This window comes from Tachypleus tridentatus, chromosome 13 (genome assembly GCF_004210375.1).
Source record: "Tachypleus tridentatus isolate NWPU-2018 chromosome 13, ASM421037v1, whole genome shotgun sequence".
Lineage (NCBI taxonomy): Eukaryota > Metazoa > Arthropoda > Merostomata > Xiphosura > Limulidae > Tachypleus > Tachypleus tridentatus.
The window spans coordinates 170,941,807-170,962,403 of NC_134837.1; the positions used below are offsets into that span (position 1 = coordinate 170,941,807).

Sequence of the window (20,597 nt, forward strand, 5' to 3'; positions counted from 1 at the left end):
TAATTCAAATTATTTATTCCTTGTTGAATAAAACACTAAGTGGTGAAGTAGTTTGTTTCTTTTTCTGTTGTTCAAAATGGCATGTATAAAGTAGTTACAGAAGTTAAGAAAGCAAAAAAGAGTGTGTATACCCGAACTGACAAAAAATGTCAATTATATATATATATATAAAATAATAGAGACAAAACCGTGAGCGGTGCTTAGAGCGTCCTGGTATTACTAAATCAATCTAAAAGAGTACTAAAATGCATTGGTTGTTTCAACCGGTTCCTGATGAACTGCTAAGTCATAGACCCCACTAAAAGTTCACAAAATGAACCAAGTTATATGAAAGAATCAATACCGAGTCCGTACAATCACTCTTGGAACATTAATAAATCTCTGCATGAGGGTTAAATAGTTAGTCGTTATGGAAGATTCTGTACCATCCATTGTTCAATCTGTTTAACACTAAGCTCCCTGATGTAGCAAGGTGAGTTAAAGTGTTGATTTAAGGTAGTATATATAACATAATGTTTAGGGACAACAAGGAACCTATTGGTTCATCTCGGCTGTTATCTCTTCTCAGCCAAAAAAAAACTATTAAAAACAATTTAAAGCCAGCACTCATCATTTATATATCTATCAAGTTTTATTTAAACTCACTCAAATTTATTGCTTCCAAAACGTTCGAAGGCAACTCATTCCATAGGACAACCACTCTATTTTAAAAATAAAATTGTCTGAGCTGAAGACGCCTTCTACCCTACAACTATATTCGTGTCCCCTAGTTCTATAATTCTAGCTGTTAAGTACAAAATATGTTGATACACCAACATTATCACTTCCATTTGCAATCTTAAACACTTCAATCAGATCCTCTCTATCTCAATCGTTAACACTAAGCTCGAATTTGAGAGTTGGGGGTTCGAATCCCCATCACACCAAACATACTTGTATTTTCAATCGGGAGGGGTGTTATAATGTGACTACCAATTCCACTATTAGTTGGTAAAAGAGTAGCCCAAGAGTTGGCGGTGGGTGGTAGTGAGTAGTTGTCTTCTCTCTACTTTTACACTGCTCAGTTCGGAACGGCTAGTGCAGATACCCTTTGTGTAGCCTTGCGTGAAATAAAAGATAACAACAATGTACTATTCCTAGCTCCGTATTTCATAATATTCCATTCGATTTTAAATCACTAGTGAACTTTTGATACGTTATGACATGCTTATATTCACATTTTCGCGCATTTTACAAAATTTCCCTCATTGTATTCACTGACCTATATATATATATATATATATATATATATATATATTATTACATACATACACATACCTATTTAAGACAAAGCTGTTTGCAGCATTAGATAAAAGTTTCTAAACAAATTCGAAACGTTTTAAGCTCGGATTTGTTTACACAATAGGCTGTCTGTGCTCTGCCCACCACGGGTATCGAAACCCGGTTTTTAGCGTTGTAAGTCCTCAGACATACCACTGAGTTACTGAGGGACAAGCAAGTGTAAATTAAATGTGTTAGTTTTACACTAAATGTTGTTCTCTCCCAGTGGCACAGCGATATGTCTGTGGAGCTATTCCGCTAAAAACTGGGTTTCAATTTCCGTTGTGGGCAGACCACAGATAGACTTTTGTGTAGCTTTGTGCTTAAAAACAAATAACAACATTGGAGGGCTACAATCATGTGGATGTTAATTTCATTCGTCATTGATAAATAATCAGAGTATTAGTTTAATGTGAATATTTATGTGTTTCCACATATTTAATATATTTGTATGATATGTGGTTTATTATTTTGAACACTGGAAAAGGAGAAATTTCATGCAATTCATTTGATTATTGTTGAATGTTTTTATACGCCCTCTAGCAGAATATCTGAAAATGTTGAAGCAATCCTTTCGTAATCCTTCTGTATTTTCATGTCTTATTGTAGGGTATTCCATAAATGATTTTTTTTTTATTTACACGTGCTTATTAACCTCTCCACAACCGTTAACAGAACGAGATTATTTGCACGTATATTTGCGAAATCTCACGTATGTCACTTAATTAATATTCAAATAACATTATCAGAAGTGCTATGATTAATTAAGGTTACCAATACTGATTATTGACAACACTAGTGCAATAATTTAGTAAAGTGATTAAGGACTTGCTGTTGGGCTTCGTCCAGTTTCTTAGCAACGTGTACGTGAGTCTCGAGAAACTGTTTGCTTGTTTTTGAATTTCGTACAAAGCTACTCGAGGGCTATCTGTGCTAGCCGTCCCTAATTTAGCAGTGTAAGACTAGAGGGAAGGCAGCTAGTCATCACCATCCACCGCCAACTCTTGGGCTACTCTTTTACCAACGAATAGTGGGATTGACCGTCACATTATAATGCCCCAACGGCTGAAAGGGCGAGCATGTTTGGCGCGACGGGGATGCGAACCCGCGACCGTCAGATTACGAGTCGCACGCCTTAACTAAATACATTATGCAACGCTTTACTATCTCTATCTATCAAATAAACAAACATTTGAAAGTTTGAGGAAAAACCGAATATTTTTGTTAATGCCTTACACAAACAAAATTTGATGAAAATAACACTGGAAACATAGGAAATTAGAGTTTGTAATAAAAGAATAAATGCCGAATAAAAATATTAGTTTCGAAAGGGTGGTTGGTTTATAATAAAAATAAATTTTTCTACAGTAATTTTAGTAACGGTTTTATAAACAAGAGGGAGTCCTCAATACCCACGGCATTTGAAATTATTTTAGACAGGATTAGAGTAAATTGCTCTATGAGACATTTCCCCCTCTTTATATTAGGTATATTTTTGTGTGTCAGCAATACCAAGCGGCCCGGCATGGCAAGTGGTCAAGGTGTCATTCCCCGTCACACCAAACATGCTCGCTCTTTCAGTGTAGGTCAATCCCACTATTCATTGGTAAAAGAGTAGCCAAGAGTTGGCGGTGTGTGGTGATGACTAGCTACCTTTCCTGTTTTCCTAACCGTCTTACACTGCGCTAGGTTTCGTGTATTTTAACGCGAAATTCAAACTGAACAAAAAAAGTAATATTAAACGTGGTACGCGCGTATACTCGATTAGATGTTATTATTCATCTGGATCTCTACCAGTCTACCCTAAAATTGAAATTCTTTCAGACAGGATTAGAGTACATTAATCTACGAAACCTTGAGTGTGGTCAAATACATCAATTAAAAAGGTTTGACCTCCGAGTACAAAACTGTAAATAGTTCCCAAATCGGTCAAGAGATGAAAATTTGTACATGAAAAAACAAACACACTCAAAGCCATTCTATGAACCACTATGCTATTACTAGAAATAATATATTTATAAATTCATGCGAAATAATCGATAACTAAAAGAAAAAAGTAACAATATCAACATTTCAACAATGCAACCCATAATAATTGCAAAAAAAGGGTGAGGTGGGCACATTATAAAGTACTTTTATTGTGTTTATAGGAAATCCATTAAGGATATCTACTACTGTTCATAATCTAACTTCCTGTCCCGGGGGTAAGGAAGCCCGTCAGCACTATCTTACTATCCAAGCTAAAGGATTGGCTGTGTCATGGATTTACTATTACACATTTACTTTAATATCTAAGTTTCTTTCAGTTTGATGCATATGACGTTTATTGTTGGATGTGTATTGCGCAAGTCTCGCCTGTTCTCTAAATTTGCAGAAGATTCTCCAGAGCAAGAATCAATAATACACGTTTTAAGAAAACACCAGCTTGTCTTCGAATATTGTTGAACGTTCGAGTATCTCGCCTAATTGGTTTAAAAGCTAGCAGAGACACAGTAAAGATATATTACTGTTTAGCTACAGTCAGTATACTATAATCATCGGAAGCTAAAACTGTAACTAACGCCGATTAATCGGAAAACTACAGAATCTGACCAGGAACATATACAGATTTTGGACATTACGAACCGTTCAAATCCAGAGAATTAACTTCGGACGTTAGTATTTCTAAGAAAACATTGAATATCTATCTACCTCATTAAAAAGTAAGTTTGTGAACCGCGTTAGGTCAAACAAGAGCAGAACTAGTAGCATTTCCGTCAAGTGAAGTACATCTGTGTACCGATATAAGAATAATTTGCGCCTCGTAGACCTGGATCGTCAATAATATACAACTTTCCACACCAGATAGAAGACTGAATATTGTTTGTGAGTTTGTAATTTGTATATATATATAAATAACTATTAGTGATAACCATTATTACAAATTGTATTGTTGTTCGTACTTTCAATGAAATATATCTTGTGTTAAGAAAGAAAATTGTATATCAATCTTGTTGGCAAATATTATAAATTTAATAAATACTGACATTCAGTTAACTTCTAAATTCAAATGAAAATTTCAGGTTATTTGAAATCGTAATACCTAACGTACATAACATAATAAATTGGAGAGTTATCCTGAAAAGCCCGGCATGTTCATGTGGTTAAGGTGCTCGACTCGTAATCTGAGGGTTGCGGGTTCGCATCCCCGTTACACCAAACATGCTCGCCATGGGAGCGTTATAATATGACGGTCGATCTCACTACTAGTTGGTAAAAGAGTAGCCTAAAAGTTAGCGGTGGGTGGTGATGAATAGCTGCCTTTCCTCTAGTCTTATACCGCAAAGTTAGGGACGGCTAGCACAGATAGCCCTCGTGTAGCTTTGCCCGAAATTCAAAAACAAACAAACTTGTACTAGCTAAATTGTAATGTGTGACAGCTGCAGGGAATAATTTGTGATATCGCACGGGTTTACATCGGGCTCTTCAGCTCCAAAATCCAGAATATTATATACCACAGGGTCAACCCGCACACACATTACCTAGTTCAGCCACGAGTGTAAACACCCTCAGTCACGAAACTGCTTAAAGGTGTAAAACTAGGACAAAGTAATTCATTAATTGATGGCAATGTATCACAACATATAAGAACCCTTTTTAATGACTGGTTTTGAACTTACCTGTGGGATAGTTAATTAGCGAATAGAGGAAATCTCGTTATGACGATTGAAGAATAATCAAAAGAGATTCCATTCCGTAAGTGACATATTTATCTAATGGAAATAATTTGATAAATTAAACGAAACTAGAGGGATTGCATATCTTTGTATATAGTAAAATGACAGACATAAATATATTACTTGAAAGTTCCGATGACCCGGTATATAACGTAATGTGTTTCTGAAAAACTTCCAGCAGTCCAATCGTGCAACAGGATTAAGCACCGAGAAAATAACCGACTATCTGCTCCAGTAGTAGTCCTACTGTGCAACTAGATCAAACATACAGTGTTCCTTTAGTAGTCCAACTGTGCAACTAGATCAAACATACAGTGTTCTTTTAGTAGTATAACTGTGCAACTAGATCACACAGAAAATGACCGACTATCTGTTCCACTAGTAGCCCAACTGTACAACTAGATCAAAGACAAAGAGTGACTAACCACCAATTTTAATACGAAAATACTGAACTAGATGAAACACCGACAGAGTGACTGACCACTTGTCCGGTTATAATACTGTGCAACTAGACTCTAAACATTTTGCTTGTTAATAATATAATAAAATAAAATATTCTTCTACTTTGACTTTATCTAAACATATGTGTAGCTTTCTGCTTAATTCCAACCAAACAACAAACAAATTTCGCAGTAAAACTTTTATACACATACGCTACGAACTAGTCATACATCATGTTTACTGACAACTACTTTTACAGGAACAGCAACTCAAAACGATATTAGTCTTAAAAATCTATTTTTGAATATGTTGCATCAAATATACAACGAAACTCATATTATATGGTAAAAAAACTTCGTCTGTTCTATTGATTACTTAGTGAATTTACTCAATTTACTTTTTCTGCTCGGTTATTGAAGGGCTGTACAAGTTAAGATTAACTAAACGAGACAGCTCATCTTTCTTATGAGACGTAAAGTATTATCTAAAACAAAGAGTGCCTAATAATTGTATAAAACAAATCACCACCATAACAACATAAAACAACGATGTGAACCAGGCATTTGCACGAAAAGTCCGAAAGATACAAATGTTAACATCTACTGATATTCTAGGTTCAGAAATAAAGTAAAGCTTTTACTTGATAAAAAAAGGTGTAAACAACTGAAACATACAAAACAATGTCTGTTTTGTTTTTTTTAATTTCGAAGTCCCACTCATCCACTTCATAGTTATTTAGAAAAACGTCATTTACCAAACGCTCATGGCGACTGTGGTAAATTGATGAAATTCAAAAGAATCTAAGTTTTTATCAATGATGTATAGACATGTGTCTGACAGACTCATTTTAAGACGTTTTTCACTCAGCAAACAGCCACATGAAGATTAATTTTAATGAGTCATGCATTTCTGTGTGACATCTTCCCACTACAGATGTATATATACACCCACATGACGTGTATCCTGGATCTGTACCAACAATAACTAGCTTCACTTGTATAGGTGTGAAACTCACAACTTTGAGTAAAGCCAAGGTTTTAGGTTACAGTAACAAAGTTTGCAGGCCATGATTGATCAATCTATCAGAAAATATTATTCATCAGCACAACCTTGGATGTTGGTTTAGAGTATCATCCTTGGCACAACCCACGAGGAAATACGAACTGATGATAGATAATCCATGTCTTAACTAGTTGAATGTATATGGTATAATATGTTCGACCTCAATCGCGTTGTTTTATGTGTTGCATGATGCATTAAATTCTTTCCTCGTCCCACGACAATATGCATTGCTTGGTGAGTCGTTTAAGGCCTTAAACACCTGATCGCATAACGTATTCTTCACAATCATTTCTGGAGCAACACTTTTGACCTTAACCACATGATCGCATATACTGTAGACTATCATTTTCAAACATAACCATGTAAACGAATTATAAAAATTAGTTGTGTCATTTAAGATTTAAGACCCTAACTACAAATACAAAGGTACTGTTCTACATATCATGTGAAAAGTTTTCTCTAATGGACAATCATCGTTCCTATTTTGTTCGTTTTTGAATTTCGCACAAAGCTACTGGAGGGCTATATGTGCTAGCCGTCCCTAATTTAGTAATGTAAGACTACAGGGAAGGCAGCTAGTCATCACCACCCATCGCCAACTCTTGGGCTACTCTTTTACCAACGAACAGTGAAATTGATCGTAACATTATAACGCCCCAACAGCTAATAATTGGAGTATGTTTGGTGCGACCGGGATTCGAACCCGCTACCCTCAGATTACGAGTCGAACGCCTTAACCCACTTGGCCATGCTGGGCAGGACAATCATCAGCTGGTAAAGAGGGCAACAAGTGGTCAGTCAGTAATAATTTTATACTACCCTTCCCCATTTTCTGTTTCTGATTTTTTAAATCTGAATAATTAGCACTATTACGTAATATATTTTGCCTAAATTTAGGCATAAGAAACATAAGTTTAACATTTCATTGAAGATTTTGATTTCACTGAAAGAATCAATAAGATTTAGAAATTGTTTAATTTTCAAAGTATAACATCTCATCATAAGGTGGCCATAGAAATAAACGTATAATGTACGCACCTATCTAAAACTTCAGCATACAATTTTCCTGATGTGATGACGAGATTTCCAACGCTGTTTGTAAATTAGGTCAATAGGAATCAGTGTTTCATTCTGCTGTAAAGTTCTGCTACCTAAAAGACTCTGCCATACTTCATCTGTGAGTAACTGAAATGTCCATGTTTATTTTACAGGTTTGAACAAATTATTTGTAATTAGGTTTTAATGAATCACAATGTTTTTTTACTGCAATGCAGAAAACTATCGTTTGCAAACGTTTGCAAATGTTATAAGTTACAGCTTTTATAGTAAGGTTAGCGTACTCAAAACAAAATTATCATCTGCAAAGTTCTGCTGCAACGTATGCATGGCAGCAACCTTGATAACAAGGCAATATTGATATAATTGTTGGTCAATATTTAAAACCAATCAAGACCATCAATTCATACTAATGGTTGGGATAACTTCCAAAAAGGGGGCCAAAGGTCGTCTAGGGTGATCATCTTTTTCAACCACTTTCACCATTATACAGTAGTGTGCTGTCTGTCAGTCAGTCAGTAGACACCAAAAAATTACATCACATAAGGGACGCCTGACGTTGCAATTTGTACTGTCGTTATGTCAATGAAATGTATGCACGAAATAGACCACTAGAATAATTATGGACTCTGTAAACTGCAACACGGCGTTACATATGAACTTCAAAAACAATGAAAAAAGTATTTGTTACTTTCAATTTTGGTTCTATTTATCCTTAAAACAGAACACTTTCGGGGACCCTGTGGAAGTACTTTCACCACTTTGTATCTGTTGTTTTCGCCCTAACAGTCAAACATAAGATACCTTTTCATTGATGATAAGAAAAACTACTTTTACTATAAATGTGGTTAACTAATAGATCATAGTGCGACTAGATTCTGTTGAGGACGAGAGAATTATTTCAACACAATATTATAGTCGTTATAAACAATTCTGTATTAGGGGTTTATTGTTGTGACGATTTCTTCATAAATAATACAACTCATGAATCAGCAAGAAAAATATATAAAACAAATCTTCCATGATTATACAATTTATATCAATTAACTGTGTTAACTCTTGAAGTTATGATGTGAAAGATATTTGATGACTCATGATGTCATGATTATGTCAACGATTTGTGTTAACTCGTTGTGCATTATCATGTTAATTATTTATTTGTCTCAACATAATGATTAACATATCAGCAATATATATTGAGGCATTATCTGATAATGATGTCAGAGACTTATGTTGAGCCATGATGCATTATTAGTTATTTGTATTGATTCAACAGGGCATGTTGATGCCCACAACTTGTGCTGACATATGAAGGATTGTAATATTATTCATTATGGGGTTGATTCTTGATATTATACATATTGTATCACCAGAAGGATTAAAATTAGACATGTTAGTTGATAATTTGTTGACACCTTTTATTACATGACAAGTAATTGTAACGGTCTCTGAATAATACACACACTAGAAATTGTATATACCTTCAAACAATTACAAAAAGGACAACACTGAAAAAAATGAAACAGAAATAAAATATATACGTCAGAAACAAAAACATCTAAAAATTAGGATTAAATAAGCTGTATAGTTAATCGTATTAAGTATAATTAGTTGCGACCTGTAAAACAGTTACGGAAGTTTTCATGCACTTCATGTGAATTTTCCTTGTTCTGTCATTTCCACGCATATCATTTAAACAACGTTTTGTTGCGGACATTATGTGTAAGATAGATATATCCTGGTCTATTTGAAAACAATTTTACACGATCAGGCAAACAAACTCTGTAGATGTAACTTTATTTAATAAAACTACGTGTAAAGTAAACAATAAAGTAAAGTATTATTCTACTATAAAGAGTAAGAAACAGTTATAAGCATTCCGTTTGTGTATGACCTGGTTTTACAAGTTGAAACAATGAATCTCACAAAAACCCGCAATTTTACCTGCGTGTTAAGTGTTATTTGTGTAAAACACTTTGCAAAAGAAAAACAAACTACAGTTGAAATAGAAGCCAGTCATCACATGATGACAACGACATTGTGTCACTGTGAAGCACATTCGTTCCATTAAAAAGTTTGACTAAGCGAACAACAGGTAGGATATCAGAATTGAAAAGCCTTTATGCAGTCCGAAATCCTCGGACAAAGGCTTTTCTAATATTATGGGATTTGGAGCGCGTGATTCAGAAATTTACGAGAAAAGTTCTGGACACGTAAAGGCAAGCGTATTACTTATATAGATTAACCTCAAAACACAGACACACGAGAAGACAGAAACTGTAATACCTGCATTCTGTAACAAGTATAAAATAAAGAGAAATAATAAGTGTTAAACTCTATCAACAGAATGCTTTACCTGCACGCCAGAGTTCCCTGTTTCTCGTCCTGGACTGATTCTTAGTTCTGGAAACAGAAGAAAAAAAGTGTAAGGGGCTTGTTCAAGATTTAATCTCAATATCGACAAACTTATTGGGTAAGATCCATCATAGGAAAGGTAATATACCTGAAAAGTCGAAGATTATGTCTAGTTAATAAGGTCTTAATGGAGAACACTTTTATTAAGTTAACTACAGCATAGCGGTAAATAAACAGAATTGCAATGCTAAAATCGGGAGTTCCATTCTCCCTCGGTAGACACAGCAGGTAGCCCGAGATGGCTTTGCTATAAGAAAAACACACAAACCACAGCATATGATCAAATTCCATAGTTAAAAACGCGTTTTATGTGAGGATGGGATCATAATATTATTCTACCTCGTTATTACTAATCAACATAATATTATTCTACCTCGTTATTACTAATCAACATAATATTATTCTACCTCGTTATTACTAATCAACATAATATTATTCTACCTCGTTATTATTAATCAACATAATATTATTCTACTTCGTTATTACTAATCAACATAATATTATTTTACCTCGTTATTATTAATCAACATAATATTATTCTACTTCGTTATTACTAATCAACATAATATTATTCCACCTCGTTATTACTAATCAACTTAATATTATTCTACCTCGTTATTACTAATCAACATAATATTATTCTACCTCGTTATTATTAATCAATATAATATTATTCTACTTCGTTATTATTAATCAACATAATATTATTCTACTTCGTTATTACTAATCAACATAATATTATTTCACCTCGTTATTACTAATCAACTTAATATTATTCTACCTCGTTATTACTAATCAACATAATATTATTCTACCTCGTTATTATTAATCAATATAATATTATTCTACTTCGTTATTATTAATCAACATAATATTATTCTACTTCGTTATTACTAATCAACATAATATTATTCCACCTCGTTATTACTAATCAACTTAATATTATTCTACCTCGTTATTACTAATCAACATAATATTATTCTACTTCGTTATTATTAATCAATATAATATTATTCTACTTCGTTATTACTAATCAACATAATATTATTCTACTTCGTTATTATTAATCAACATAATATTATTCTACCTCGTTATTACTAATTAGCAAGTCTTTTTTTAGTATATTTTACTCGATGTTTTAAATGTACTTATCGATACGTAAATAAAAGTAACACTACAAACATACCCTTTCACCGAAACTAGTTTTGTTACTCAAATACCATTATACCCCTTCAACTACCAAAATAGATATCTTCTGCGTTACTTATTGTGTTTCTCTGAATGGTTTTGTCTTTGTTTTAAAGTGTATTTTATTACAGCCAGCAACAATTTGTTTTCTAATATCATAAAATGAAATGCCATGTTTCTAAAGGGACTAAAACGATTTTTGTTTGTTTGCTGTTAAACACAAATTTACAGAACGATTTATATGTCCACCATGGGTATTGAAACCGACTTTGAGCATTATAAATCCACAAATTCACCTCTGAATCGTTGAGGGAGGAGATAAAAACATGAGGATTTTGTTTAACCATTTTTAATGCAAGTATGGAAACAAGGAAAACCCTTTTATTATCAATTTATTTTTAGACAATACAGTTATTAATTTAAACAAACTTAAAAGTTTAATGCACTTTCAGTTATTAAAATTGTTATATTAAATTGAAACAAACTGATCAGCCTTTTATTATCAATTTATTTTTAGACAATACAGTTATTAATTTAAACAAACTTAAAAGTTTAATGCACTTTCAGTTATTAAAATTGTTATATTAAATTGAAACAAACTGATCAGCCTGATCTTACCCATGAATAATAATAATACAAAAAAAAACTTCAAGAAAACTCCCACACTGATGAAAAATTAATTATAATCGGCTTGGATTGACGGTAATAACCATGCGAGTCTTCTGTTAAACCACACGAAAAAAAAAGTACAACGTGGGACGTACTGAATTATCTAATTAAAAGAAAACTAAGCTGTAAACAAGTAACAAAACAAATAATACTCAAGGATTAACTTTACGAATGTTCAAAATGTCCATCACTTTTACCAATAAATTTGTGACAGAAAAAAAAATTATATAGCATGAAATAGAGGAGAATTATTTTCTTTGCTGTTTCGTTTATTTGTTTTTTTATTGGGAGAGATGACGCCACGACCAATCATATGTAACAAAAATAAATTAGAAAAATAGACTGGTTGTGCGATTATAGGTTGATGTTAGACATATTAAAGTTAGATTTAATTTATACTTTGACATAATATTAATAAGGTATATTCTGATCGAAGCTGAAATAACATAAAGCTCAAGAAATAAAAGGAAATTTCAGGAAAGAAAATCTTCCTATATTTGACTTGCCATAATTTATCCAAATGATTCCAACGTTTTACCTTGGACTTAATTTCTTTTTATTAGATTAAAATATCATTCAATGCACACAACATGATCCACCCCACAGATATCTGGCTTTACTACACATTTAACTTATGCTTCAACAGTTACACTTAATAATCTTCAAATTGCGTGATAAAACTGTTTCGAACAATTAAAACTAAGAATAGCCAATGAGATACGGGATTTTTACTTGTTGGAATAAATTTTTGTTCTATTAAAGTATTGTAGCACGCTGTAGCATTGTTGATACTTCGGGTTTGACAACAAAGTGTGGCACATTCTGACTCACTTATTACGTGCATGTTAAATATTGTTTAGTTTTTAAGTAGAACACTTCTTATTGGTGAACTGGTTTAAAAGCCTATGTGTATGTTTGTGCAGGTATATAAATATGTGTGTGTGTGTGAACTAGTATTAATAATTAAATCGAACTCATCAAGTTAATCCAGCAACAAATTATTACAAATGAAATGGAAAATAATAAGATCAAAATCAAAATAATTACGGATAACTAATTTCATACAGGTTCAATACGTGAGCTAGTGGGTTTACAAAGTTGAACATCACGAAAGATCTAACGCGCGTTTTCGTTTTGTACTAGCAGTGATGTCATATGATCGGGAGAACTTCAGATATTCCGTAGAAGCATTTTTTTAATGTTTTTGTATCCACTTAGGTTGGCTTTGTAAACCACTTTAATTTAAACCATGTAATATTCACAGGGGTTAATTCACACTAAGAGAAAAAAAAACGCACAAGAAACACAATAAGAAGGTAAAGGATGAGTGTGAAGTTTAAATAAAAGGGAAAAAGATTGGTTTTTTTTTATCTATTCGTTCATAAACGGAAGCAAGTATTCGCACAGAACTGAATTAGTAGCCCTCAGATGTACACCAGCACTATAAAAAATTTGATTTCTGAAAAATCGTACTAAAGCTTTCTATACAATCTATGTTACACAAAGAGCAATATTTCATCAACAAACATCGCATTATTACAAAGAAATGACATGCCGAAAAAAAAATCACTAACGTATTCATGTCTAGCGAAAACCGCGTTTCACAAAAGCTGTTTACTTTTACTTCGTTCAAAAATAATGATAAAAAAAAACACGAACGATAGAATTTAACTTCGTAAATAATGTTTCTGTAACATTTACAGTGAAGAAAACCGTTCATTGGTGATCAATCAAGGGTAAATAAAGGCACATAACATTCTCCCGCTCTATTCAGTGCATTGCTTTTTGTGCCTTCATTGTAAATGTTGAAAGCGACATGTGATACTTTTAATGAAATGTTTCTTTGCAAGTGATTCACTGTCACTCCTTCAAAAAAGGTCTCCAGTCTGTTTAAAACTATCATACACACAATACCAGCGTTAATGTGTACACGGATACATGTAAAAAATCATTATTTCGATAAGCAGTAGGAAATAAACTTTAAGCCAGTAAACAGAGCTGAACTGAATGATCCAGATCTTACAGTATAAAACTGACAAACACTGTAACCATTATTCAAAGTACATACATTTCAAACTGAAGAAAAAATAAAGAAAATAATTAATTATGCCAAACAATTTTCTTCGAAGAAACAAACAGGTTCTGCCACTTATGATCTAAGACGAATTAGAATTTCTTCTGTGTTTTCTTACTTCAGGTTAGCCCCCCCCCCCAGTGGCACAGCGGTATGTTTGCAGATTTACAACGCTAGACACCGGATTTCGATACCCTTGGTGGGCAGAGCACAGACAGTTCATTGTGTAGCTTTGTGCATTACAAGTAAACAAATCCTTCAGGTTAGATAAGCGTATATTCACATTTTTTCAACATTTCCTTTTTCGCCATGTGCATTCTTTACTGATTAACTACAATGTACGGAATAATTTATATTTAGGTTACATACATCACCAAAATACATTATAAGAAAAAAACGTGGGTTAGGTTTATTTCAACTATTCTTCCCCTTTTATTTTAAGCACGTGTAATAATTCAGATACACAGTATATTCTAACTGTGTTGGATACATGTAACTCGAGAGAAACTTTGAAAGCTGCTCAGAGAGTACATATCTGATACAAGCCACTTACCAAAGAATGGCTTGCTAAGTTGTGCATAGGGCCCAACTTATGGACAGTCTTAAGGTGAAGACTGGAGCACTACAAGAATGTTTTCTGTCACCCTTCTTTTCCTGTTTGTAATAGACTGGATAATAAGGACAATTCAGAAAAATTAAACGCGATACTGTGGAATATGCCAACCCAACTGAATACTTTGGAGACAACCTGGCATTCCTTTAATACAGCCACATTCAGGATAAAACTACCACCTTGGAAAACACCTAGAACCATGCTAATGAACATCACATTAGAACCATGCTAATGAAACACAACAGCTTAATCCTTTTGGGAGGAGAACTTTTGGAAGAAGTAAACACCTTTACCTACCTAGGTAGTGCCATTGATAAGATAAGTGGCATATAAACAGAAATTAAGACCAGAACCGATAAAGCGAGAACAGTTTACCTGACCTTGAAAAACATTTGGGATTCCAAAAAAATTAGAACAGCAAAATGAAAACACACGAGGATTTTCAATCTCAATCTCAACTGTACGAAACCGAAACACAGAGAATGCGAAGAGCAAGTCTGCAAATTCCAAACATACGCAAACAACTTCTTGCGTAGGATTTTAAATACCTGATCGAATGGAAAAGTAAAGAATGAAGACCTGTTCTATGGGATAAAGCTCACCAAGAGTCTATTGGACAGGAAACGCAATGTAAGTAGTGGGAGGTTTATTCTAAGGAAGGCAACATCCAACATCTCCCGGCAGTCTGTGATACGGAACCCACAAGTAAACGAAAAGGAGGCAGACCTGCGAAAATCTGGCAAGAGGCAGTATTAAAGAGAGTTGAGTACATCTGGACAGCTCAGAATCGAGGTTGGTAAAGAATCGTCGATAATTTATACCCTCTATATATTCAGGTAACACTGGTGTGTGTTTTTTTTCCAAAAAGCATATTAGATAACTGCAGGTACACAATATGGTGGTCCAAAGAGATATATACTCTTTATGACAGTCAATATAGTTCTGGCTTCTGCAGGTCACCGAATATTTTTTGTTGTTCTTCATATATAACTGTGTTTAACTTATCTTCTCTAACAACTCTAATGTTTTTGTTGTTGTTCATACATATAATTTTGTTTAACCTATGTTCTCTAACAAGTCTATTCTCCGAGCACAAATCTTCAGATATTACAATTAATACTAGGTGGTATGTTAACGTGTACTTACCAGTTGAGAAGTGTAAAGATAAAAATAAGGATTCACGAGAATTAATAATGAGATAAACTTTGTAGAAACACAGATAAAACTGTGTAAAAATTGTGAACAAAATGTTATAAATGTGCTAAGAAATCAACTCACTAGAAATGAAGTAAAATTTCGTTTGTAAAACATGAAGGTAAATTAATATAAAGACGTTCAATTACAAGATACTAAACATGATATAGAAGAGTATATTGTATTAATGTGAAAGTATAACAGTAAGTGTAAATGTAGGAACGTTCAGAAGACAAGTGTTTAAATAATAGATAGTTTCAAGTTCTTCTCTGTTGAAACTTAACATATTAATTCTTGTTTTTATTTTCGAGTCTTATATTTTTAATGGTCATGTGGTACCTTAGAGACAGAAGTGTAAATTCGCGTTTGTTATCAATGAGTCGAAACTTGTGAGTCTATTTCATATATATATATATAGATGTACGATTTTTATTCAGTTTAAATTATTTTACACCCAATCGCTTCTTTGTTTGTTTGAATTTTTACTAAAGTTTCTCATAACCAGAATATCTTGAAAACATTGTGCCTTATGGAAACTAGATTCAACTAGACGCACATTGAGAACCAACCACATAGTTTATTCAAAATAGCCTGGGTATGTTAAGAGCTATTTCAAAATCTGTCACAGAAGGCTTTCAACATGCTCTCCTTCATTTCCAGTCAGTACATCTATAAAGACACCACAAACATCATCTGTTGTGTACAGTGTTCATCGTTCCTCCCAAAAACCCACGCCCTGACACGAACTTTGCTCAAATCATCAATTTTATATAGGAGAAAGAAAATAAATAGAAACAACACTAGTCTGCGAGAAAATCGATTTAAATATACATTCTAACGTGTCCAAAGTATCGATGATTAGCTTATAAAATGGTGACTCTGACATGTACAACGTCCTAATTTAGCAACAGGGAAACAACAATGAGGATATTTTAACCTGAAAGGTTTGATGTCCAATATTATTATAGTTAACGATATTTAAGTCCTACTAAAATATTTCTCTCACCAAGTAAGCTGGCAATAAAAAATTATGTTGTAGGCTGGAATTTTGAATCAGCGATATAGTTGGGTTATTAAAGTTGCCAATCAGTCACGCCTCGTTTCGGCTAAAAGTATCAGCGTTGGTTCTATGTACTGTTCACTAGTTGCACTCCCTCTCGGACCCAGGGTTTCTTAACTGGCCGTTTAGGCCAAATAACGCATAAGATCCCTTTGAAGTTGCGAATAACAAATACTAAATACTAAATCCGAATCAGCAAAATAGATATTTTTTTCTCATTTCAATAACAGAAAAAATAATATAATACATTTAACAATAGTTTATGAGGTTAATATTATTTAGAGTTAGGAAGAATAGCTTGTTTGTTTTTTGAATTTCGCGCAAAGCTGTTCGAAGGCTATTTGCGCTCGTCGTTCCTAATTTAGCAAAGACTAGAAGGAAGGCAGCTAGACATCACCAACCACTGGCAATTCTTGGGCTACTCTTTTACCAACGAAAAATGGGATTGACTGTCACATTATAACGCCCCCAGAGCTAAAAGAGCGCGCATGTTTGGCGTGACAAGGATTCGCACTCGCGACTCTCAGATGAGTCGAGTGCCTTAACCACCTGGCCATTCCGAGCCGGGAGAATAGCACCGCAAAAAAGTTTAAAAACCAAAAAAATCCATTTACCTAAATTACAATAACAATAACCTTACTTACTATGCTTTAGCATCATCTTAATAATTGGTCTTTAAAATTATAGGAGCTAATCTGTGAAGAAATGGATTCAAAATAAACCGAGTTCTTAGCCTATTAACCAAGACAAACCATTTTATTGTAGCGAGTTGCACCATCGTAAATTACACAGGTCTGCGAATTTAAACTTCATAAAATTTGTTTTGGTTTTAATAACATATTGTTCATAATTTTGCTACTCAGATTTCGAAAATAATATTTAATTTATTTTTTTCTATCACGTAAAGATGTTCTAGAAACCGAAAAGAAAAAAAAATCTCTTACTTTTCGTTTACAACAATGAACATTTTTTTTAACTTTTATATTTGTTATGTTAGGTAAGACTGATGTCGCGATTAGTCTAGAAAAATCTATAGCCAATGCTTGCCGACATTTTAAGCATAATAATACGTGATCTGATTTCAATGAAAATGATTTACTTATGTAAAAGTGCATTTGACGTTTTGTAAAAAATTTGTACTTGATGGAGAAAAATGGATATCATTTTCAAATTCAGATTACTGAAGAACACGCAGGCCTGTGTTATCTGTGAAGTTTACTATCATTCTGATTAATGAACTATCTTTATGAACACAATTACCACTGGTGACAACATCAGAAAATCTTACCAAGGCTTCTACCTTCCACAAATATTTCTGTATGAAACAACAAAGGCAAATAAAATACACACCCAAGTTTCGTGACTGTTTTTTGTTGTTTTTTTTACGTTTTTATGCAAGAGTCTACTTTTAGGTTGAGTAATACTACCTAGCAAAACATACCATTACAATTACGTCAGGTCTCAGTATTACAGGTATTTCCTGATATAAAAGAGCTCACATTCCATTTACTACGGTTAGTGATACACTAAGTAAAGAAGACATGTTCAGTGTCATCTACTAAGTGACATTTTAGTAACAAAAACCATGTTAAGGTTCGTTCACTAAGTAATATTTTAAGTAGAGAAAACATGTTAATCTACTTAGTGTTATTTCATATAAAGAAGACATTAAAGTTCGTTTACGACATGACATTTATATTTGAAAAGACGTTAATGTTCATCTATTAAGTGATATTTTAGGTAAAGAAGACTTGTTAATCTACTAAGTGTTATTTCATATAGAGAAGGCATATTAAAGTTCATCTACTAAGTTTTTTTATAAGTTGAAAAGGCACTTAAAATTATCTACTAACAACCTTCGCTTGGGACAAATCTGAGGATGACGTCCGAGCATTTCCTCGTTGTCCCTAGAAGTAACTAAAATTAATTCTTCAGTGTTTGGTAAGTATTAAAAACAACAACAGTGCGACAAAACATGTTAAAAGTTAAAATAATTATATAATTTAATTATTCATAACATCTATTACAACGTTACCATCTAAAACTGTGGGCAAATAATGATTCTTAAACATGAGGCTTATAGATTCAACTGTTTTCATACCAAGTCTTCTAAAAAAGAAATTATTCTTACCGACTGTGATTGGTACATATGAGTTAAAGTTAACCTCAGAGATTCCGTATGTTGTATTTGGCTCAACTAGCTGCGTCGATCTAAGCAAATCGCAGGCGACAGCTTACAGCTTTTTGGTTTCTTTCTCATTCACCATTTCCTTTAGAACTCAACTTCACTGTTCGACAGAGCTTTGCCCGCATTTTCTTGCTTTCCGAGACCACCCAAAGCTTTACTTGATCGCATCCAGATGGCACTGTACATGACAACACAAGAATATCGTGTCACGCAACCGAACATTAAGGAAGTGGTAGCCACGCAGAGGTTTGTTGGTGTTACTTACAAGCTCCGAGTGAAAGCCAATTCTGTTGATGTGTGATCGGCGGTTCTGTACTTAAAAGGCTTATTTTAGTCCCCCCGTTGCCTTGGCAACCAATAATGGCCTGTTGAGACACTCATTAATTGCATTCGGAATGCGAGCTGCAACCACTAAGCTCATGCGTATACTAGTGTGCGTGAATTTGCATACATTTACACGTAGATTTAATAATAATAAAAAAGTACCAACAAAACAGTACGGATAAGTATTACTGGTATAAAAATTTTGAAATTTTATGCTTATATCGAGAAGACAAGTGTTTACAGCTATCAGAACTATTGTATGTTTTTCGGGTTCTGCTAACTTCAGTGGCAAGATGACAACGGATATTACAGAATAAGTGATAAAAATTGTTTATTGCAAAAAATCTAACCGATATTCATTTTAAAACAAACACACGACAAATCTGATAGCAGGAAGTTCTCTCTCCCTCTTACACTCACACATACACAAGTATATCTCACTAAAATGCAGCTTTGTCACTCATACACTCACATATAAGTTCATACATACATGTTGCTCTACCACAAATAGACAAGTATTAACAATTAGCTCTTTTTATCATACATAAATACACACACATAACTCATACATACGTACACATTTGGATCCCAATGGTCCAGAGGTAAGTTTAAAGGCTTATAACGCTAAAAGCTGGGTTTCGATACCGGTGATGGGACATCATAGATAGCCAATGTGTAGCTTCATGCTTAACAGCAAGCAAACACAACAAAAATACACATCTATTATTCATTCATGTAACTCTTTCTCCCACGTGCACAGATAAACTTAGCCTCTTTTCTTTCACACGAGCATGTAACTTTCTTACACATGAAACACAAACATAAACATAGGTTTTTCTCTCAAACACAAATACACACAAAAACATAGCTCCTTCTCCAAAATACATACACCTACAAAACTTTATTTCCCGCACACACATAACATAAATAAACACACACAGGTCTCTTTCTCTTAGTCACACACAACACACACAATCAAAGTTATTTTTATTAGTAATTAAATATATCATAGCTCTCTGACGACGCTGGCACGAACACGTCATATTCTCTTAACTTCATTTTTATTGTAATTCTAGCTGCTAGTAAGCTCACTGAAGGTCGCTGCTTGAGTCATAAAGGATTTCATGATCGTGTGCCTCACGAGTCATGTTCAGTGTCTCAGTGATCTACATGCAGGTTATGAAATTGTTTGAGACGGATATTGCGTACACATGATCTTCAAAAACACTTGATGATACCAAAAATATCAGTTATTTTCAATACTAAAGTTATTTAAT

The 20,597-nt window shown here is 33.6% G+C and overlaps 1 protein-coding gene across 20 annotated transcripts in view; it reads right to left on the reverse strand.

The window, feature by feature from the left end:
* Positions 1 to 20,597, reverse strand: part of LOC143236810 (homeobox protein cut-like) — a 159,964-nt gene that overhangs the window by 32,783 nt on the left and 106,584 nt on the right. For 14 of the 20 annotated variants that reach the window (XM_076475393.1, XM_076475388.1, XM_076475395.1 and 11 more), the window contains one exon: positions 9,952 to 9,998. The gene's annotated coding sequence lies outside the window, so the exon portion shown is untranslated. Of the gene's footprint in view, positions 1 to 933; positions 1,100 to 7,577; positions 7,635 to 9,951; positions 9,999 to 18,939; positions 19,272 to 20,597 lie in introns of those variants that run through there. The other 6 variants (XM_076475397.1, XM_076475400.1, XM_076475403.1 and 3 more) reach the window with 4 other exon arrangements.